Below are 23241 nucleotides of genomic sequence, written 5' to 3'. Positions count from 1 at the left end.
GTTGGAGAGATGGAGCTGAGGTCATCTTCTTTACTGGTTTCATAAAAACCGTGCTTTTCACCATGGTAAGCCTGGTTTTTGCGTCACCACAGGTGGGGAACAGGCTTTAGTCCCTGCCCCTGTGGTCTTTCCAGCTATCCGTGTTGAAGCCTGCCCTGCAAGGACTTCTGTTTCTCTCTCTTTTCCTGTCTGCTCTGGCTTTCTTGGTCCATTCCTTAGCTCCTCTCTTGCTCAACACGGAATGGCAGAGATTGTGCAATCAGGTGCTTTCCACAGGGTTGTTGCTCTCCCGTAGCAATCCTGCAAGCAGGTATCAAGCACCTGTGAAGTGCGCTGTTCTGGAAGCTGACACAGGCAGAAGCCCTGCAGTCCTGTCACTGTGCCATGTTCAAGGGCCGAGGGCCATCATGGGAGTCCTCTGGGGGAAGCATGATGTGAGCTGAGATCTGAGCAAAGGTCCTAGGGAAGCGAGCCTGAGGAGGGCAGCTGGGCAAGGATGTGGGCAGAGCTGGCTGTGTTCCCGGAACAGGAAAGCCGGGAAAGGTGTCTTCAAGGGAAAATCCTCAGTGTGGATTAGAAGGAATGGAGGCTCAAAAACAGGAAATAAGAGACATAACATAAAGCGAAAGGCATGTTGTTCACAATCAAAAAGTTTTTCCTTCAAATACAGGAGATCTAAGATGAAGCTACCAGTCCAGAATCTGAGTAAAAGCAGGAGAGAATCCTTTCTTTATAGGTCTAAAGAGGGAGAGCTCAGGACACAAAAGAAAACTAACTTCACAGAAGATCAGGGAGGATCGCCTGGAGCCTGCACCCAGACAGGTACACACATGCGTGCGGTGGGAGTAGAGCTTTCAGCCTGTGCCAAGTCGAGGGAGAGTTGAGTGTCTTTTTTTTTTTAATACAGTAAACAAGAAGACAGAGAGCCCTGTTTTCATAGACTGCATTCCCAATACCTTTTAAATATTTGTTCTCTTAGAACAAATATAAAATTATATTCCTTCTTTTAAAAAGACTTGAGCCAGGCATGGCAGTGCAGGCCTGTAATCCCAGCACTTGGGAGGCCGAGACAGAAGGATTGCCATGAGTTTGAGGCCAGCCTGGGCTACAAAATGAGTTCAAGACCAGCCCGGACTACAAAGTGAGACCCTGTCTCAGAAAACCAAAATAAACAAATAAGTCAAGCCACACATACAAAAACAAAATAAATAGAAAGATTTGAAATTTCAAACTAATTACAGTGACTGAAAAGAATGCAAGATGAATCCAGAACATTTCTTCAAGTTACCTCTGCATGTTTCAACGAGGTCTTGGACTGTGTCCTCCTGACACCTACAACTCAGGTGGACTTTCAGGGAGATTCCTGAGACATAGCCACCGATAAAAGTAGCCAGAGCTACAAGCCAGCCCCAGGCGGCTCATTAATTGAAAAGGGAAAGGAAACAGGCAATCTTTAACAATATGTAGGCAGGCCCCAGCACAGGCATGCAGGTCTGTAAATCCAGCTATTCAGGGGGCTGAGACAGGAGGAGCACGAGTTGGAGGCCAGCCTGGGCAACTTCGCAAGATCTTGTCTCAAAATATAAAGGGTTAAAGATGTCGCCCACTGGTCAAGTGCTTGCCCAGTAAGAGTGAGGCCCTGGTTCAATCCCCAATACCACAAAAGTTAGTTAATTAATAAAAATATACAGGTGGCTTTGAACAAGAGAAAGATGCTAGCCTGAAAAGGGAGCTTTGCCTTGTTTCAGAGAGTGTAATTCGACCCAGTGACCAAAAGTTTCAGAAAAATTCAGACGGAGGCAGTGAACATCTGTGAGTGCAGGTGAGCTGCGTTGTGAAGCAGGCTCCAGCCCTCCACTAAGGCCCCTTTAATGTTTATGCTCCATGAACTGATCTCTATCCAAACATTGGACCATAGCAGTAAATAGGGTTATTGGCAAACATTTTTGTTCTTCCTTTCTCTTTAGGAATAGCCAATCAGAAAAGAACTATCATCATTAGTCATTAAGGAGATGCAAATCAAAACCACAGTGAAATACCACTTTCCATCGTTACAACGGCTACAATAAAAAAAGGCAGATAACAACAAGTGTTGGGGAGGATAGGGAGAATCAGAATATTTATGCACTGTGGTGGGATATAAAATGGTATAACTCCTTTCAAAACTCATCAGGTAATTCTACAAAAGACTAAAAAATGGGGCTGGGATATGGTTCAGTGGTAAAGCACATCTCTAGCATGCACAAGACCCAGGGCTTGGGGCTGGGGATTTAGCTCAGCAGGCATAAGCACCTGCCTTGCAAGCCTGTGGTCATGAGTTCAATCCCTGGTACCGGTAAAAATACAAAAAAATTTTTAAAAAGACCCAGGGCTTGATCCCCAGCACCACAGACTTCTTCCCCCCAATAAAAGGTAAACATGAAGTTACTAATGACTAATTTCACTCCTAGGAATGTAAGGGAAATAAACATTTAGTCCACAATATGTTTACATAAAAACATGTACACAAATGTTTATAGCAACATTATTCACAATAGCCAAAAAAGTAGAAATAACACCTGTAATCCCAGCACTGATGAGGCTGAGGCAAGAGGATCACTATGAGATCGAGGCCAGCTGGGGCTTCTTAAGCAAGTAAGTCCAGCCTGGGCTACATAGTGAGAACCTGTCTCAAAAAAAAGAAAACATCACATATCGTATGATACTTATTGTATGAAATGTCCAGAACAGACAAATCCATGGAGATGGACAATAGTTGTTACCTGGGGTGGGTTGAAGCAGCGAAGGGTTTGAAGAGAAAGGGAAATTTCTCTTGGAGATGATAACAACATTCTAAAGTTGTGGTCATTTTTAAAAATTGATGTGTACACTTAAAATGAATAAAATGTATTGTGGGTTTTTTGTCTTTGTTCTTTTTGAGACAGAGTCTCACTGTGTAGTCCAAATTGGTCTCAGACTCACTATATAGCCCAGGTTGTCTTGAACTCATGATGATCCTCCTGCCTCAGCCTCCTGAGTGCTGGGATTACTGGGTGCACCACCACTCCCAGCTGAAGTGTATTCATGAGTTATAGTCACTAAGTCATTGCCAAAAAACAACGAAAACTGTTCTAGCACCAGGGTGAGAACACAAATTAACTGAAGGATTCCAAGCCAATTAAAAATCACTGTAGCAACACAGGTGGAGGAGAAGGGAACTAGACAGCGACAGAGACAAACAGGAAAAAGAAAGAAACTCTTGGGGCTGGGGATTTAGCTCAGCGGCATAAGCACCTGCCTTGCAAGCAAGCAGTCATGAGTTCGATCAGTCGTGAGTTCGATCCCCGGTACCAATAAAAAGGAAAAAGACCAAAAAAAAAAAAAAGAACCACTTACTCTCACAGCAAAATGAAAAGTAAAATTTCAGCGTGACTGTTTCTTTGTAATTGCCAACTAAGGTGAAATGCCTGCCACACTAATATCTGTTTCTGAATTCTGACCCCAGAGTCTGGTTAGGGTAATTTCTCCTTACCCTTCAGATGGTTCCACCCTGAGACAGGCACCCGGTCAATTGCTGAAAGATTGTGCGGGCACCCCCAGCCCTGGGACCAGCACTCTGCCCTGTCTCATGCAACTCCTGCCCCTAAACTTTCTCCTTGAGACAATAGGATCTAGGATTCCCAGGAGCCCTTCTGTGACTCCCCCTCCCCCTGCTCAGCATCTCAAAATGTGTGGATTGTGCTGTTGCCAACATTAGAAATAAAAACAGCTTTGGAAAGCTTTGGGTGGTGCAAGCTCTTAAGTAAGAAAAGACAAATTAATTAAATTGTCAAATCCTTCCTCTCTCCGAGTGGAAACTCAAAAGACCTTTACATAACAAAGTGCTATTAGTCAGGGACGCTGACTAGTCCCTTTCCGGCTGCTCTGTGTGCTCGGCTCAGCAGCCTGCACCAGGGTGAGTGGCGAAATTTCTCAGTGGAGACCGATTCTGATTGCAGTATCTCCCCGCACACCTTGTTGGTGCTCTCTACAATTTCAGTTCCCATGGTCAACCAACAGTCTAAAAACATTAGGTGGAAAATTCCGGAAATATGATTCATATTTTAATAACATTTATTATAGTCTACAATTATAATTGTTCTATTGTGTTATTACTTACTCTGGCTACTCTTACTGTGGCTACTTTTTAAGTTAAACTTTATTGTAAGGATGTACATACAGGAAAATGCAAACTATATTTAGGGTTTAGTTCTACGCAACGTTTTAGGCACCCACCTACAGAGGCAGAGTTTCCCCCCATCGAAAAAAGGACAACTGTACTTTTAAAGTGTCAATATGTAAATGTTGATACCATTTTATAAAACAACACTGACTATATTTAATACTAGATAGCTACTAGCCTGTGGATTGCAATCATTTAACTTTTATAAACCTATTTGTAGAGGTTTAATCCATGTTTAAAAGTTAAATTTTAAAGTTCAGCTTTGGTTCTATTTAAAGTGTCATTCAAGTTTTATATTTTTACTTTGCCTCCTAATTGAATACAAGGTATATTTTAAAACAGTAATTTTTTAAAACATTGCAAAGTAATGACAATCTCAAAACTGATATTCACTTTAGTTTATATTTTGATTATGCTTAAATTTTAACATTTTAATACAATTAAAAATTTTAATGTGTTATCACTGTGGGTTGAATGCAAGTTACACAAGACCTTTAGTTTGCTGAAATAAAATAAATGTTGTAGATAAATTATAAATTGAGTATGTATTTTATCATTCAAACAAAAATGTCCCTCGCTCTTCCAAACGTGCAATTTTGATAATTAATTTTAATCATTTTTGACATTTTTCTGCCTTTCATCATGTAAGAGCCATAGCTTTACAAATGGTTTTGGGTGATGCCACTGATTGGTCAAGATCTAAAAACAGAGAACATTTTATTTAACTCTTTTTGGTTTGAGCACTCACTTTTGAAAGCGAGGACACAGGGCTCACGGCCTGCATGGAGGGGCAGCGGGCTTCCTGAGGAGGCCTAGGCTGGAGGAAATCAAAGGAATGTAATATGTTGAGGGGTTCAAAAAAAGGCCCTAATCTGGGGCTGGAGATTTAGCTCAGTGGCATAAGTGCCTGCCTTTGCAAACAGGCAGTCGTGAGTTCAGTCCCTGGTACCTGATAAAAAGGGAAAAGACCAAAAAAGAAAAAAAAAAAAAAAAAAAATGGCCCTAATCTTTGCCATTCTCTCCAAAAATAAAACTAAAAATTCCAGGAACTTCTTTGAATGCTCATACTTTTCTAACTATACTTTTTTTTGTGTGTGTACTTTTTTTTTTTTTCCAAGTACTTTGTGGTACTGGGAATTGAACTCAGGGCCTCTTGCTTACTAAGAAAACTGTTTATCACTGAGCTACACCCCTATTTGAACTAGAGTCTTGCTAAATTGCCCAGGCTAGCCTCAAACTTGCAATCCTCCTGCCTCAGCCTCCCAAGTGCTGAGATTACAACTGTGCACCACCAAGACTATCCTTTTTAAGTGCAAATTCACTTCAGTGGAAATTTGTAAGTATCCTTCTTCACTTTAAAAGAAGAATGAGCCCTCGAAACCTTGGCAATAGAGAAGCATGTAAGTATCTTTTTGGAGAAAAGGAAGGAGGAAGAGAGAGAAGCATCTGGGGTTTGCAGACCAAAGCAGGAAAGGTGCCGCCCTGACACTTCCTGTGTCCTCCTCTACACACACACACACACACACACACACACACTCCTCGGAAGAACTGACTAGCTGCTTATGCTGCTCCCCAGTTGGTCCTGGAGACCTCCCCCTGCCTGAACCACCAGAAACCAGGGGACAAGAGGACCAGGAAGACTGGAGCAGGAGTGCCACGAGCATCCCCAGCCTTGAGCCTGGCTCTTGCCAGCTCCTGAGCCCCTGTACCAGCTAAGAAACTGCATCCCTTCGGGCAGATGAAACCTAAACGGCACCCTTTCTCCTTGCAGTAACTTCCTCCTTGCAGAACAGCCCCAGTCCAGGCACCTGGGCTTAGCAAAGGGGTTGGGGGTTGGGGCAGATTCTAGTTCTGATGGTCCCATCTGGCACTGAGCAAAGCCCAGGGAGGAACCTGCTCTAAGTGGCTCTGGCATGGGCAGTGGCCTCTGCACTAGAGCAGGGAGGGTGACCCAACTTCTAGAAGTTGGCACACTGGAGCAGAAATTATAAAATTCCACTCCATATGCCTGTGGGTTTCGCCGAGGTGCACTGACCCTCCCTGAGTACCACGAGCTAACCTCAGCAAGTCCCTTCTGCTCTCTGTGCAATGAAGGGTTCTTTTTTAATTTTAGAAGAAGGAACAACTTTAAAAACTACTTTCTTTTTTTCTTTTGGTCTTTGAGACAGGGTTTTGCAATGTAATACAGGCTAACATTGAAATTATATAGCCTAGGCTGATCTGGAACTTTAGGCAATCCTCCTGCCTCAGTCTCCTGAGAGCTAAAATTACAGGCATGTGCTCTCATGCCAGGCCCCCCAAAAAGCAAAAAATTTTTTCTTAAGAAGTCTTGACCTAGATCAGTCACATTGGGATGTGTGGAGGGAACAGGGGAGAAGGGACAGCCAGGGGAGAGGAACAGAGGAATTTTATTTTATTTTATTTATTTATTTATTTATTTATTTATTTATTTATTTTTGTCTTTTTCATTTTTATCGGTACTGGGGATCGAACTCACGACCGCCTGCTTGTAAGGCAGGCGCTTATGCCGCTGAGCTAAATCCCCAGCCCCCAGGAATTTAATTTTAGAGACTTCAGGAATTGTAGGCTTTTGTCCCCTGCCCCAGTGGATATGACCACACAAGTCACCATTGACCCACAAGGCACCATTTAAAATCTTTCAGGACCTTTGGTGTGGTCCCCAGTAAATCCAAATTACTAGGTTCTTACTAAACTATTTTTATTATTATTTATTTTTGTACTAAACTTTGCACCTGCAAAGGCAGACAAACTATTCTAGATAAAATCCACAGTAATATTCAGCAAGCAAAAGTCCCCTAACCTTCTCTGATTTTCCTAACTACACTTAGAAGCAAACATCTTTAGAAAATGAAGTTAAATAGCAAAGTTCAGAGGACACTGAACAATATGCCATGTGTGCGGGTAATTATACTTGCTCTAAAAAAAGTCTTCCTTGACTCTATGCAAAAATTCCGTGTGTAGTTATTTTGCTTCCAAATGTCACAGGGTTACTTGATTTAAAAAAAAAAAATGAAAAGGCACAAAGATATTTATGTAATCCTGAAAGAAAATATTTCTTAAGAGAATGTAACATTTAATCTTTTATTTCTTCCCTTTGTCCTGTGGTTGGTTTATATATAGCACCATTTTTTGTGCTCTTGAAATTAAAGGTTCACAGTATTTTCTACCTTTTCAGGGAAAAGAACCAAATAATTTAGATACTGAAAGGATACGATGGTTTCCAACGGCTATTGAACCCAGTAAACTATTATAATCATAAGGTAGATAGAATTGCATTTAATCTTTTTCTGTGATGAGATCATCTGTACTTTTAACTTCAAACAAGATGCTGTTTTTAATCTACCCTTAATAATTCAGACTTCAAAAGTAAAACATTCTGCAGTACTTGAATGAAAGTCACTTGTCTACCTAATTTTTATTTCCGCTGTAATTATGGCAGCGAACTTAATTAGGAGTGAACTCATCCTAATACCCTGAGCAGACAAAACAACTGATTGGTGTAAGAAACAGATACTAAGTACCAGATGCTCTACTGGGTGTTAAGAATTGAAAGTCTTTTGCCAGAGACCTTTCTAGAGGACTCAAATAGGAAATGTTTGTGTTGTCCATCTATACTCTGTGCCAGGAGCATACGCTCAGTTTCTGGTCCAGCCCAGCCCACACAGCTTGAGTCCAGAGCAGAGAGTCAGCATTTACATCTGGATAGTTATCTAGTGTCCATCCAAAGGCTAAACTGTTTACAATTGTATCTGCTAATCCAAGGCTTCATATTGATCGGGATAAGATACTTAACCAATAGTTACACTGTATGCAGCTTCAGTCCTCTGGTAACACTGGTGCCAGGAAAAACCTTAGTCTCTTCCAGGTGCACTTTAATGTTTTTCTAGTGGGACTGACCTACTTAAATCTCAACATTTATACCTATTCGTGGGGGGAGGGTGTTCGTTCTGGGTATGTTTTCAATCCACCCTCATTTGGAGGGAAATTATTTAGTCATCATACTTACTTTACCATAAACTCAAACCCTGAAAGAATTTACTTGATTTTGATCCTTTTGAAATAAAGGCAATGAGTCTGCGACACATTCTTATAGTTTAAGAAACTTACCATGGTTCTACCCTGTGACTTACCGGGTGGCTGCTTGCCAGTGAGTGAGACTGATTAACCACAGCCCCTCGATGTGAATCATCAGGTTAGGATTTGTTGATTCTTGGCTGTTCTAAATAAGCAGAGCCATTCTCCAGCTTGAGTTGTAAAAACTAGTTTCATCTGAAGAGGTTTGAAGGAGACCCAGAGGTTTAAAAGGTAGGTCACTGGATGTCAGCAGTGGATGAGGACAGGTAAGAGCTTTCTCCCTGGGCACAGCTCTCCCACACTGCCGGCTCCCAGCCGGTCCTCTCCAGCCTGTGAGTCACAATAGGAGGTTAAACCCGAGCTCGAGGCTCTGTTTACACTTCTGTCACCACCTCCCCCACTGCTCTGCGATCCTGTTCACCATCTAGTCAATTACATGAATCTCTTCATCTGTATATTTTATATTTAAGTAAAAGTCTAAAGAGTGAAATATAGACATGATACAGTTAGACGGTCTACTATATTTACGTAGAATATAAAGAGCAAAGATGGTTACATTGGTTTCTTTTAGGAAGTGTTACCACTTCAAGAAACTGATGTACTGAACTATAGCTGGGTCCTGGAAGACCCAGATTTCTGGGGTGGGTGCCCCCTCACCAGGGTGTGCTTCAGGTTATCCACATTGCTGGGCATTTCCCTTGTTGGAATGGATGGGAGAGAGCTGCTGGGCCCCTATAGAGCTGGGGGCTACCAGTCACAGAAATGAAAGCAAGGAGCTTGGAGGTTGTTATGGCTTGTATCCAGTTGTCCCCCACAAGTTCACGCAGTCATAGGTGGGGCTTTTTCAGAGATGGCGATCTAGAATGTATGACGCTGGGGTTGATTTGTGGTGCAATGCTAGACTCAAGGGCCCTAGGATTAAGGGCGGTTACCTGCCCTAAGTGGCCTGGATAAAATGTAAGGAGAGAGCTGTGGCTGTCCCTTGTTGCTTTGCTTCCTTCTGCCCACCATGAACTCTCTCCCTCTGTGATGCCTGTCAGCTACATCGCCCTGCCTTGGAGCCAGCCAGTTATGGACTGAAACCTCTACAAACCGTGAGCTAAAGAAACCTTCCTTTCTTTACCTTTAGAGATATTAGATATTTTGTCTCAGCAATGAGAAAATTAACTAGGACAGAAGACCTTAGGAAATATCTGCAAGGTTCCTTGAAGCTGATACTCCCGACAATGACTCCAGTCACTCTTGACCAAGAGCATTTTCTCCTTAGCTCTCTGGAGGAAGCCTCATCTTTGATTGAGACCTTTTTGCAGATACCCGCATGTCACCTTGGCTGGCCCCTCCTGCCCTGCCAGCACACGATACGCACAGCCTCCAGCCTCCTCTGAGCTCTCACCAATTGCTCCTTCTCGTATGACCAGCAGACTTCTTGGTCCGGCAGAGGTGGAAGTCCTAGCCTGAAGAGGAACACAGTGGCTTTCAATTTACTGTTTCTTTTTTTTTTTTTTTTGTCTTTTTCCTTTTTATCGGTACCGGGGATCGAACTCACGACTGCCTGCTTGCAAGGCAGGCGCTTATGCCGCTGAGCTAAATCCCCAGCCCCAATTTACTGTTTCTTTGTAAATGAATAAATCGGATCAAGTAGCTTGTCTGAAAGATGTCTCCACCGGTGGGCAGTCAGATCAGGACTAGAGCAAACCTGAGCAGGACTCCTCAGAAACCGCCAAGAGCTTACTTTTGCACCAAGAGCAAAGAACTGTTGTATATTTCTGATAAGTTGCAAAAATAAATAAATGAACAATAAGATGTTGAAAAATATGTAGTAGAGATTATATGTGTCCCCACAAAATATAGTCTATTGATGGTCTGGGCCTTCATAGAAAAACTTTGCACCCATGAACTGCAGAGCTCATGTGTCATCTGTCCAGCCTTTGTGAGTTCTCAAAAGTAGAGTCCGACTAGGATCACCACCTTACTCATTGTTATGTGAGTTGATGGTGAGTTTAAGAGACGGAGCTGGGCCAGACAAGCCCTCGTGGAGGTGTCTTCCCAGCCAGTCTGTTCCAGGCTACACAAACTCTGCTTCAGTCTCTGCCATATACTATGGGCCCAATGTAAGTCACTCTGCTCAGGAACTCGATTTCATGGAGTCTACTCACACTAACTAAAGCTCAAGAAAAGACTGCTACCTAACCTGAATTTCAGTTTATTCTATTTTAACAATAAGCACAAATGGCTAACAGATGGGCCGTCCCGTCACCGCATGAGGGCATTTGCTCCTGGTAGACAAGCTGGAGCGTCCAGGGAGTCCTGGCATATACAGAGCGTGAACTCTGAAGGAAAAGAGGCAGGTGGAGGATGTATCAAAGTCTCTCCTTGCCACAGAAACCTGAGAGAGTTTTTGCATTTACTTATGATCAGTGAGAACCAGAACTATCTAGCTGAAGTCATATGAGGTCAGCATGAGCTCTTCCTGGTAGGAAAAATCTATTTAAGAAACCAAATGAAGTTCAGAAGGTTGCATGAGAAATATGGAAGCTGAACAAATCAAACTGGGTGTTTTAAAGGGCTCTTTTTCTCAAGCCACGGAAGGCTGATGCGCCCTTTATCCACTACAGGGACGCATGGCACCATCTGGGCAATGAAAGACCTCTTCTCCAGCTGGAGAGGGAAGGCCAGTGCTGGAGAAATACTGGAAATTTTCCATTCCTGACCGACCTCTCTACTTTCTTTGGTCTTGACCACCATTGCCAAAATGTAGTCTAAAGGCCACCCACAGTAAAGCAGCCCTGGGCATTTTTCTCCGGAATAGGGGCACTTGCCTGTTGTCCCATCTACTTTGGAGGCTGAGGCAGGAGAATAACAAATTCAAGGCCAATCTGGTAATTTGGTGAAACCCTCTTTCAAGATACAAAGTGAGAAGAGCTGGCGATGTTGCTCAGTGGTAGAGAGCTTGCCTAGCTTACACGAAGCCTGAAATTTAATTCCTAGTACAAAAAAAAGAGGCATTTGTTTTCTGAAGGTCTGGAAAGCACACTGCTTTCCAGCACTCCAGATATGAAAACCACTGCTGCCTGCTACACTATACAACTATAAGCAGGTTGATTAATGAACTTCTCCAAGCCTTGGTTGTATCTGTAAAATAGAGGTAGTACACATAAATAGAGTCTATCTTCTGGGGTTATTGTGGGCCTCAGATGAAAAGTAAAACCTTGGAAAAGCATCCAGCACTCGGTACCTCCATGTTATTATCATCACCACTGTCACCATGACTTTTATTATGTTTTGAAACCAGCACCTTTCTGTCTGCTCATGGATCTGCTCAGGGAGTGAATTCTACACAAGAGACACCACATCCCAGGAAAAGTCTTAGTAGCCTCGGTCAGGTGATTTTTAAAAAAATAACATTTTAGTGTTTCTGCTTCTCAGGGATAGAAAGCTGGCACCCTAATTTATTTCCAAATCTATCACACAGGATGGGTTTATTTTTTGTCAGGTTTCCAACAGCACCCACGGTGTTTGGCTCATTGCTTACCTTTGACGTTAGAGTTTGGCACATTTTTGCCTGGTCTTAAAAGTCGGACTGCATCCCACTTTGGAGTACAAGTTCTTTTTCTACGGACAACAGCAAATTGTTTACAATCATCTGGTGTCATTTGTTATGAGTTACTCTGTGTTTATGCTTTCCTTTTAAAGATGAACAAAATGTAGAAATAGAGTCCTCCCTGGTGGCTGAGTGGCAGTGCTGACTAAAGCAGGACGAACAGGGGAGGCGCCAGGCTAGTAGATTTTTCGGGGGGCGGGGATGCCATGCTCCATGCCTTGTTAACTGGCTGGAGCTCGTAACCATTCCTGTCAACTGTGCCTTCAGCCGAACACTTCAAAGCAAGTTAGGAACGTGAATTAAGCCTGTGAGTGTCGCCATGGTGTGGGTAACTACGCCAGCTGCTCCTACCAGTCAGATGGGCACCCTTGGCAGGAGGAGGTTAAGGGCAGCGAATGCCCCCGCCTGTACTGACTCAGCAGCAGCACCACCTGGGGAACTTTTCATCACCACCGTCTCCATAGCTCTGCCCCTGGCTTGTCCAAACAGCAGCACTGCATTTCAAGTGGAGTTGTTGAAAAATGAATCAAGGCCTACAAAAAATAATGGATCGGAAGTCTGAACAGGTGAGGAGGAAAGGGAAAGCTGTTTGGGACTCACCAGGGTTTAGCATCTCTGGGTTCCTTTGTGTCCATCCTGCTGCCGGTGGACTTCACTCCCTGTCCCTCACCTCCACTTCCCAATGGACTGAGGCCCGGCGCTCTGCTGGAGGCCTGCTGTGGGGAAATGGCTGAGTCGATGACCACAGGAGTGGCCTAAACAGCCTGCTGGGAGCCGTCCCTGCTAGGCTGTGAGCCCCCATCCCATTCCACTCCGTGTGCTGTTCTGCCAAACGTAGCTTGGCCCCCAGCCTGCAAGGATCAAGATTATTTTTAGCTGGGCCCAGTGTTTAGTCCAGTAAATTGAGATGGAATAGAGATTTAGCTCCCACTTTAAAAAAAAAAAATACTTTCTATGGGTTTTTGTCCCCCTGTTATTATAATTTATCATGGTTTTCTTTTTGGTAAATATATCCAAGAAAAAGATGATATTAGAATACATGAGCTCAGCGTGGTGGTGCCTGTAATCCCACCCTCAGGAGGCTGAGACAGGAGGAGTGCTGTGAGTTCAAGGCCAGCCTAGTGACAGAGTGAGTGCACGGCCAGCCTGAACCACATAGGGAAGCCCTCCAAAAAGAAAGAAAGAAACCAAAAATTGCCCTGTAATACTGTTTAGTGAAGTACTATACCTGACCAAGTTCACTAATCTTGCATATACCTTGTGTTACTCTTTAATGCAAGTATGTGCTAGTTTAATTACTCCTTAGTTCACCATAGAGCACATGCCATTGCTGTAGAAAGCCCTTACCAGTCCCTTCCCAGTCCATATGTTTACGTGTAAATGTTATTCTAACCTTTAACATATGGATTTGCTTTATCTGTTTTCATGTAAGTGCAATAATACAGTCTCTAATGTTTATATCTTCCTCTTCTTCTCCTTCTCCTCCTCCTCCTCCTCCTCCTTCTTCTTCTTCCTCTTCTTCTCAGGCTATGTCTATGCCATTCATTCATGATGTCACATGTAGTAGTAGATTGGTGTTTGCTCATTTTTGTTGTGTTACATTCTGTTACATAAACAGTACAATGTGCTTATCAGTTCCCTGGTAAGGGAGATTTTTATTTCTTTTTTTTTAAATTTTATTTAAAAGGAAAAAGAGAAAAAACAAAACAAAACAAAGCAGTGTAAGGGTACAAGTAATACAGAACTACAAAAAAAAAAAAACAATAAGAAATCACCAGTTAATAGATTACATATTATCATCTTAGAGATAGGGGAAATTTTTATTTCAAAATTTTGGTTAATAACAATAAAGTTGTGGCCAGGCACAGTGGCACACTCCTATAATCATAGCACTTGGGAGGCTGAGACAAGAGGATCACATTGAGTTTAAGGCCAACCTAAGCTACATAGTGAGTCCAGGCCAGCTGAACTGTACAGTGAGACTCTGTCTTAAAGAAAAAAAAATAGCTCACCATTCTTTTTTATTTTAGTCCTCCTGAAGAATATGAGCTGGTATTTCTTGGTTTTCATTTGGATTTCTCTGGTGTCTAGTTATTCTTAAATACCTTTTCAGACATTCATGGAATATTTGAATATCATTTTCTGTGGAATGCTTGTTCAAGTGTTTTGTCCATTTTTAACTGGGTTGTTTATATTTTTACTCTCACATTATAGGATTTGAGTTCTCTGTTGGATATATTTTTCTATATTGCAAATGCTTCCTCTCAATCTGCAACTTAGCCTTTCATAAAAGTTCTTCACTCCAGTGAAATCCAACTTGTTTTGAAGTCCTGTAATACTCCCACGATCTTGTTTTGACTGATTAGACTCTGTTCCATTCTATATGATAGTATCAAGTTTGAAGACATAGGCAACTACTTTGAAGGCAATAAGATTCACTAAGATGCCCATTCTGGTTTGACTATTGTCTTCTTTGGAAGTCCTGTAATGTTTACAATGCCTAAGTTTTATTGGTCTTGTTCTCTACTATTTTGTCCAACTTTATAATATCTAATGAGATAGACAATTCTTTTTAAGGAAACAAGAGACAACGTTGATAACCATTGTTGATAACCTTGTACTCTGTTCTACACCATGTGCTATGTCTATCCTTGGTTTTGACTGACAGCTTTGTTTTGCCATATTTGACTGTATTCTCTCCCCCCCCCCAAAAAGTAATAAGCACTAAGGAGTAATAAAATCCAAAATGTGTAAATTTTGTTGTAAAAAAGAGAGGGGAAAAAAAAGAAAAAAAAAAAGAAAAAGAGCTCTAACGGATATAACAGCAAGTGTGTTTAGGGGTGTTAAATAGCTGACTATATCAATGTTTTTGGATCATTGAACACAGCTGTTTGCAGTCTCCCTGTTTGAATGTCCACCTTGTATTCTTTGATACTGTGATTTGAGCAACTATTTTCAAGATGATAATATGTAATCTACTAACAGGTGATTTCTTACTGTTATTTTTTTTTTTTGTAGTTCTGTATTACGTGTACCCTTACACCGCTTTGTTTTGTTTTGTGTTTTTCTCTTTTTCCTCTTAAATAAAAAAAAAATCCAAATTATCTGTATTTTATGGTCAATACTTTTGTACCCTGTTTACGAAACTGACTGCCTTGTTGTCTTGAAGACACCCCCATGCATTCTTTAGAGGCTGTACTGTTTTAACATTTATGTCTAGGATCTGCTTGGAGTTAATTTTTCCTTTATCATGTGGAGTAAAAGCCAAAGCCTTTCATAGGAACATAAGACACTGTATCTGAATTCTACATTCTCTTCTATTAATTAGTCTATTCTTGTGCCAATAGCACACTTAATTTATATTTTTTTAAGCTGATAGTATAACCCACTACCTTTCTTGTCACTGTTGCTGTGTATATTTTAGAACCTTTAGATTCCCATATATGTTTCAAAGTCAGTTTGTCAATCAACCACCCTGCAACCAAGAAAAATGCCATTGAGATTCCACTGGGAGGACGCTGATTCTCCAGATCAACACTGAGAGGGGGCAGCTTAATGCTGCTTTTTCACTTCATGAACGTGAATGTGATATACGGTTCCATTTGGTTAGGTCTCCTTTAATTATGCACTACTTTTTTATGTTATAATATTCATGGATATCTAATTGTGTCATTCAATCATCTCCTACAACGTGATTTGCAATGATTTCACATACTATGTAGAAATACTGTAGTTAATATAACTAATCCCTAAGCTGTAGAGATTTATTTCTAATTTTTATGAGCAACTCTGTGATATCCATCATTGTAGGGCATGTCACAACAAATGAACTGCTGCGGAGAGGGATTATTTACTCTTATAGTGCTGGGGATCCAACACAAGGCCTCACACTCAAGGCCTTGAGCTCATTACGTGGTCCAAACAAGCCTCAAACTCGTGATGATCCTCCTGCCTCAGCCTCCCACGTACTGGGATTATAGGTATGCACCACCATGCCCAGCATGAGTGGTTTATGCTTTATATCACACCTTTCTCATGGCTCAAGAAAATTACATTCATTACAGGGAAAACCATATTTTAGAAAAAAACTAGAAAGCATTCTAATCACCTCAGCTATAGGACAAAAATTTTTAGGGCCTTAAAAAATGCAGTTATCTCTGTGGCATTAAATAAGTTTCTCACAGCTTTGGTTTCCCAATTACCTTAGCTACTTTTCTCTCATGGCTGAGACAAAATACCTAACACTCACAAGTTAAAAGGGGGAAAGTTTATTTAGCTCACAGCTTTCAGAGATTTCAGTCTATAATCCACCAGCTGTAGGGCGGTAGGGTGTGGTAGGAGGGGCAACAGTTCATGTCTGTGGAAGACAGCAAATGCAACAAGAGAGGAAAGGAGGGCAAGCCTCTTCCATGCTTATATTGTATGCAGGCTTCCTGCCCTAGGCAGGTATAGCATTCAGACCCTTAATCCCAGCATTAGACCATGAATCAGTCACAAACTCTAAAAGCCTGCACCCATGACAGCATGAGGGTTTTGCTAGGGGGACATCTGGACACAAAGCATAACACAATATATCAAAAGAAAGATCAGGACTCCAATCACTAACATTCCACTATTTTGCTCTAGGAAGCCCTTAATGAAGACAATATACATGAATTCAAACAAGCAAAACTCTCTCTCTGTCTCTCTCTCTGTCTCTCTGTCTGTCTGTCTGTCTGTCTGTCTCTCTCTCTCTCACACACACACACACACACACACACACACATTTAAAGAAAACACATAGAAATAAAATTGTAGGGCTGGGGATTTAGCTCAATGATGTAAGCACCTGCCTGGCAAGTATGAAGTGGTGAGTTCAATCCGCAGTACCAAAAAAAAAAAAAAAAAAAAAACTTGTATATGTTGAGACTCTGGACATTAACAATTTGGAGAAGCGAAGAAGGAAAGAGGTGGATCCCTGGGTCCCAGGAAGGACTTGAAGAGAACATTAGCCTACAGGGAAATTGAAGAGACAGACCAAAATGCAAAAAAAGGAAAAAGCAACCTTCACTTTCTCCCTGGCTCCTGGTTCACAGTGTGAGAACCAAAGACTGAAGTTATAGAGACTACAACAGAGATGATGTATCAAGAACATAGTTAACTAGAGTAGATACAAATGTTTTTAAAAATTGAGGTCCTTAGGAAAAAATGGAAACCATGAATACCCAACATAGGAAAGAACTTGATTCTCTAAAAGAGATTCAAACAAATGTCCAGGAGTTTTAAAATTCAATTGAATGTACACATGGAAGGATCAATGTGAAGCTAGAATACCAGACTGCAGTTGGTATCATCAAATTAAAAGTTTCTTAGAAATAGCAATAAACCAACAAAAATCAATCCAGCAACTGCAAAGTACAAAGAAGAATAACATAAGATTAATGGAGATCGATGAAGAATTAGAAGACAGCACAAAGGATATCAAAAATCTGTTCACAGAAGTAATAGCAGAAAATGTGCTAAGTATGAAAAAAGATTTTGACATACAGACAAGCAAGGCATATAACTCCAAATACCATACTCAGAGAAAAACTACATCAAGGTATATAGTAGCCAAGAGTCCAGAAATTTAACACAAGAATAAAATATTAAAAGTTGTTGGATGAAAAAAAATCACTTGTAAAGGAAACTCCATTGAAATCACAGCAGACTTCTCAACGCAAATTCTTATGTCAAGCAGAGCTTGGAATGAAGTATTTCAAATCCTAAAAGAAAACAACCTCTAAGCTAGATTGTTGTGGCCTGCAAAATTATCTTTAAAACTGATTAAGCAATAAGATACTTCCATGGGAAAGAACACCTGAAGAAATTCATGACCACCAAACCAAGACTCAAAAATGTTCTGAAGGACATTCTAGAGATAACAAAGACAACAATCCCAAGAATCCCAGTAGAATGAATCCGCCAAGCAAGACATGCACTCAAGGAGAAGGAAAAGAAAAAGAATCAGCAACAGGAAAATAATACAATGACAAGGACAAATCGATACCTATCAGTTATACTATCAATATGAATGCTCTTGATTCACTAATCAGAAAAATTGGCAGAATGGGTCATGAAACAAGATCCATCAATATGCTACATACAAGAAATATATTCAGTTCAAAAAGAAATTCATAGACTGAAAGTTAAAGAATGGAAAACAATACTCTATGTGACAGGAACCCAGAGAAAAGCAGGGGCAGCTGTTTTATTTGCAGACAAAATGGATTTCAGCCAAGACTAATCAGAAAAGACAAAGAAGGTCACTACATCCCTTGCTAAGAGAACAGCCCAACCAGAAGAGATGACAATCATAAATATATGTAAACACTAATGGATATAAAAATCAGAAAAGCACTAATACGATTGTAATGGGAGACCTCAATACCCCACTGTCACAAATAAACAAATCAACTAGACAAAAAACCAACAGAGAAATATCAGAGCTGAACCAAAACTTTGAACAAATGGACTTACACATGTCTACAGAGTGTTCCGCCCCACAACATCAGAATACATATTCTTCTCAGCTCCACATGATATTCTCCAAAATAGAATTGCTTAAGTAAATGCAAGGGAATTGAAATCACCTCATGCATATTATCAGAGCATAGAGTAATAAAATGAGAAATAAATGTAAAAAGAAACCACAAAAACTACATAAACACATGGAAATTACATAATACCCTCTCTGAACAGCCAATGAGTCATATAAGAATTTAAACAAGAAATTAAATAATTTCTATAATTAAATGGTAATGCCAGTATGGCACACCAGAACTTATGAGACACAATGAAAGCAGTCCTGTGAGGGAAATTTACAACAGTGAATTCTCACATCAGAAAAATGCAGAAAGCCAGGCATGGTGGTACATGCCTATAATCCCTGCACCTGGGAGGCTGAGGCAAGAGGATCACTAAGAGTTGGAGTCAAGTGTAAGCTAAATAGTGAGTTCAAGGCCAGCCTCAATTACATATCAAGACCCTATCTCAAAAAAGAAAAAAAACAAGCAGGGAGAACTCAAATAAATACCTAATATTGAACTCAAGGTTCTAGAAAAAGAAAAGCAAGTTAAACCTGAAGGAAATTATAACAACATTAGTAAAATTAATGGAATTGAGACTAAGAAAGCAACACAAAAAATCCATGAGCCAGCAGAGCCCAGCAGGGCCCAGGAGGAGAAACAAAAAGCCAGTTCACCCTCCCCATGAGCCAGGGCTGCCATGTGGGGCTGGGAAGAGAAACAATAAATCAGTTCACCCTTCCTGTGAGCCAGCCAGTGTACAGGCTGAGAGACAAGAACTCTCCCACCCCACCCCTAACCCAATAAGCAACTAGATGATTTGGAGGAAAACAAATGAGTTGATAGCAACTGAGGACGTAACCAACTTAATGCTTGTATTGTTTGATTGACTTTTCAGGCCTAAAGCTGGTAGTCTGAGCATCTATTTAGAGGATAACAGTATGCAATATAGCGACTATGGGGGGTTTTCTTCTGTCTTATTTTTGATATCCAATATTGTTCTCACCATTTTGTTTTGTTCCATTTTATTGTTTGGTTTTTTTCAGTGTTCTATTTTGATTGGTTTTATTCTGTTCCATGTTGTTTGATTTTATTATGTCTGATGGTATGGGCAGCTATTTTGAAGATAACAAGAGGCATTATGGTAGCCATTGTTGATTTCCTGTTATCCTGTTTTGAAGTCCTGTATTACTTTCATTGTTTTGTTTTGATTGGCTTTATTCTGTTTTATTTTCTTAAAATAAAATTTTAAAAAACAATATAAAGAATCAATGAATTGAAAAGTTGGTCCTTTGAAAAATTAAAGGAAATAGACAAAATGCTTAGCTAACCTTGTCAGACAAAGGAAAGAAAAGACTCAAATGCATGCAATTAGGAATAAAAAGGGTGAAATCAAAACAGATGTCACAGAACTCTGTAAGATCATCAGTCTCTACTTGGTAAACATGCACGCCAACAAGATGGAAAAATCAGAAGAAATAGATTCCTAGATGCATATGAATTACCAAAAGTGAAGAAAAAAGTTAGAAAAATTCTGAATAAATGATCCAAAATCAATCAATGGAATCAAAGAGGAAAAAGAAGAAGAAGAAGAAGAAGAAGAAGAAGAAGAAGAAGAAGAAGAAGAAGAAGAAGAACAAGAAGGAGAAGAAACCAACAAAAAAAGGCCCATGGCCTAATTCACTACTGAATTCTACAAGAATGTTAGAGAAGCCACTACTCTTCAAACTCTCTGATGAAATTGAAAGGGAATTACTCCTAGACTCATTCCTGGAAGCAAGCATCATCCTGATACCAAAACCAGAGACAGATCCAAACAAAACCAACAGCTACCAGCCAATCTCCCTAATGAACCCAGACAGAAAATCCATAAGATACAGACAAACAAAATGAGCAAATCATCAAGAAGATTACACCACAACCAAGTGAGATTCATCACAGAGATGCAGTAAGAGTCCAATACATGCAAATCAATAATAATGTAATTATCAATATACCATATTAACAGAGTCAAGGACAAAAACCCTTGGATTACCAAAGATCTAAATATTAAGATGAAAACACTAAATCTGCTGGAATATTGAATAGGTAAAGTTCTTAAAGACAGGTGTAGGCAAAGAGTTTATGAATAAAACCCTGGTCTCATAGGAAATATTACAAAGAATCAACAACTAGGATCACATCAAATTAAAAAGCTTTTGCACAGCAAATGAGACTCCCAACAGCGTGAAGAAACAACCCACAGAACTGGAAAAACATTTCCCATCTATTCCTCAGACAATGGACTAATATCTAGAATATATACAGAACTAAAAAAAAATCAGACCCCCCAAATTCAAAGACCTAATCCAAAAATGGGCCTCTGAAATGGATGGACATTTCTCATATGCAGAAGTAAAAACAGCCAATGAATATCATATATGAAAAATGCTCAATATCACTAGTTATTTGAGAAATGTAAATTATAACAACACTGAAATTCCATTTCACTCCAGAAAAAATGGCTAACATCAAAAAGTCAACCAATAACAAATCCTGGAGGGGCTGTGGGGAAAAAAGAGCCCTTCTCCCCTGTTGGTGGGAGTGTAGACATAGTTTGTAATAACTGGATCTCGTAGACAGCTCAAATGCCCGTCAACTAATGAGTGGATAAAGAAGACGGATTTTTATAATGAAGTACTACTCTGCCATACAGAAGGGTAATATTGAGACGTTACCAGCTAAATGAATGTGCCTTGAAGCCTTTCTCTTAAGTGAAACAAATCAGACACACATGTGTAAACGTCGCATGGTTTCTCTGCTGTGTGAAACCAAAAATCTTAACAAGGGCCAAAATGTGAAACAGATGCTGGGAAATGGAAAGCAAATGTCCAAAGGAGAAAGGCAACAAGGGACAGGGAAGGAAAGAACAGGAAGAAATGGAAATAATGTTTTTTAAACAAAGACAGGAAAAGGGACTGAACGGAGGGTGGGGTAACGGGAGAAAAGAAAAGAGATACCGGGTTCGGGACCGAATTCCCAGTGATGAATGCTATCACTACACATATCTAAAATGTACCAAGAAGATAAAAGGAAAAGGGGCTGGGGATTTAGCTCAGCGGCATAAGCGCCTGCCTTGCAAGCAGGCAGTGGTGAATTTGATCCCTGTACTGATAAAAAGCAAAAAGCAAAAAAAAAGATAAAAGGAAAACCATTTGAGAAAAAAAGAAACAGCCTTGTGGTTGTTTTGGTTTTTGGCCGTTGTGTTTTAGTGGTGCTGGAGTTTAACTCCAGGGCCTCACATGTACTAGGTAAGTGCTCTACCACTAAATATACAACCCACTGAGGAAGTAGCTAAGTATCCCGAGACCCCAGCCAGATAAAGTAGTCTCTCTGTATGTTATCAGAATGAGCATAATACTACCACACATTTTGTTTGCTTGGTTTTTGTTTTTGTTTTTTGAAACAGGCAGGGTTCAAATTTCCAGTGAGCCTCCTGCTCAGCCTCCCAAGTGCTGTGGTTACAGGCATGTGCCACCATGACCAGCTTCTACTGAGGAATTCTTAATGAGAAGTGGAAAACTGATGACCAAAGCTTCGGAACTTGGCGTGAAGTGATGGCGAACTCAGGTGCTGGAACAACGTTTACTTGTTAGAGCAGTGCAGACGCCTGAGCCAGGTCTTCTAACTGTACAGAGTGTCATCATTGTGGCTTCCTCAGTGGGAGGCCAGACAGGGCATGCAGTCATTATTGTCATTCTTAAGTTACTTTGTTTTTTAAAAGGTAATTCATGCACATAGCACAGAATTTCAAAGGGTACAGAAGACATGGATGAAAAGCAGCCTTCCGTTTGGGTTCCCAAATCTTTCATTTCTCTCCTAGAAGCAACACTGCCTGCCGCTGGCTTCTAGTGTGTTTTGCCAGAAATATTCAGAACAGATGCTCTCTTTCTTCCTTTTTGAATGCTGAATCTCTCACTTAAAACTGTGACACCGCAGAGTTCTTCGATAAAATGATTGTCCAGATTATACAACACTCAGATATTTGAAATGGTTTTTAGAAACCTTTTTACTCACAACAACCTGCAGCAAAAGGCGACCACAGCTTACCCTGCAGTGGTGCAGCATGGGCCTGGGGTCTATGGTTACCTTCCTAAGATCTTTTAGGTATTGACATATGACACAATGACCGAACGTTTCCTGAAGGTGTCAGCTGAAGCCAAAGCCACAATGCGGGGAAATACCTGAACTGTGAAGTCCTCTAACTTCGGAGCCAAGACTTAGATTTAAAACCTGATTCAGTCATGTGTGGCTGCACAACCCTGACACTCACTAATTCCTCCGTTGACTGTTTTTATTATTTGTATAATAATAACCCGAGTTGCTCAAAGAATTAAATGAGAAAACAAACCCAGAGTACTGTGTCCCTAGGAGTATAAAATTAAAGCTCTCTATATGCTGTTTAAAACAATAGCTAAGCAAACCAGAATAAAATCTTTAAAGAAAATTTACTTATCCTTCAAGGAATTGCAACTCAGGGAGACAGATATAAAATTTACAGGCAATGTGTCTTGAGGGCTTACCGTGTACAAGATACTATTTAAGTGCTTTGCAGGAGCTCATTCTTTATATACGACCCTGTAAGCTGGGTGCTGTCATTATTATCCCTGAAACACGGTGATGATATAACTTGCTCCAAGTCAGCATTCTAGCACAACAGTGTTAGTTTATGTAAATAACTTCTGATCATTAGGCTGAGCTGTCAAGCAGCTGGGTTGGGATGGAGGTTGGCTGGGTTCATGGCTCGAGCTCTGAATCCC

At 40.7% G+C, this 23241-nt stretch overlaps 2 long non-coding RNA genes across 2 annotated transcripts in view; one reads left to right on the top strand and one right to left on the bottom strand.

Moving 5' to 3' along the window:
* Positions 1-12935, bottom strand: part of LOC106028357 (uncharacterized) — a 106801-nt gene extending 93866 nt beyond the window's left edge. Inside the window, exons 1-3 of the long non-coding RNA XR_010040983.1 lie at positions 12498-12935; positions 9690-9750; positions 8353-8626 (exon numbers count right to left, since the gene is read on the bottom strand). This is a non-coding gene — a long non-coding RNA (uncharacterized LOC106028357). The remainder of the gene's footprint in view (positions 1-8352; positions 8627-9689; positions 9751-12497) is intronic.
* LOC134471545 (uncharacterized) lies at positions 12064-22834 on the top strand. The gene is made up of 2 exons (XR_010040981.1): positions 12064-12463; positions 21891-22834. It is a non-coding gene; the product is annotated as an uncharacterized LOC134471545 (long non-coding RNA).
* The last annotated feature ends 407 nt before the right edge of the window (positions 22835-23241 follow it).

This window comes from Cavia porcellus, unplaced genomic scaffold (genome assembly GCF_034190915.1).
Source record: "Cavia porcellus strain 051 isolate PalLab524CR breed Dunkin Hartley unplaced genomic scaffold, mCavPor4.1 scaffold_1, whole genome shotgun sequence".
Taxonomy (NCBI): Eukaryota; Metazoa; Chordata; class Mammalia; order Rodentia; family Caviidae; genus Cavia; species Cavia porcellus.
The sequence above is the reverse complement of the archived record's forward strand: the minus strand, read 5'-3'. Positions and strand labels throughout refer to the sequence as shown.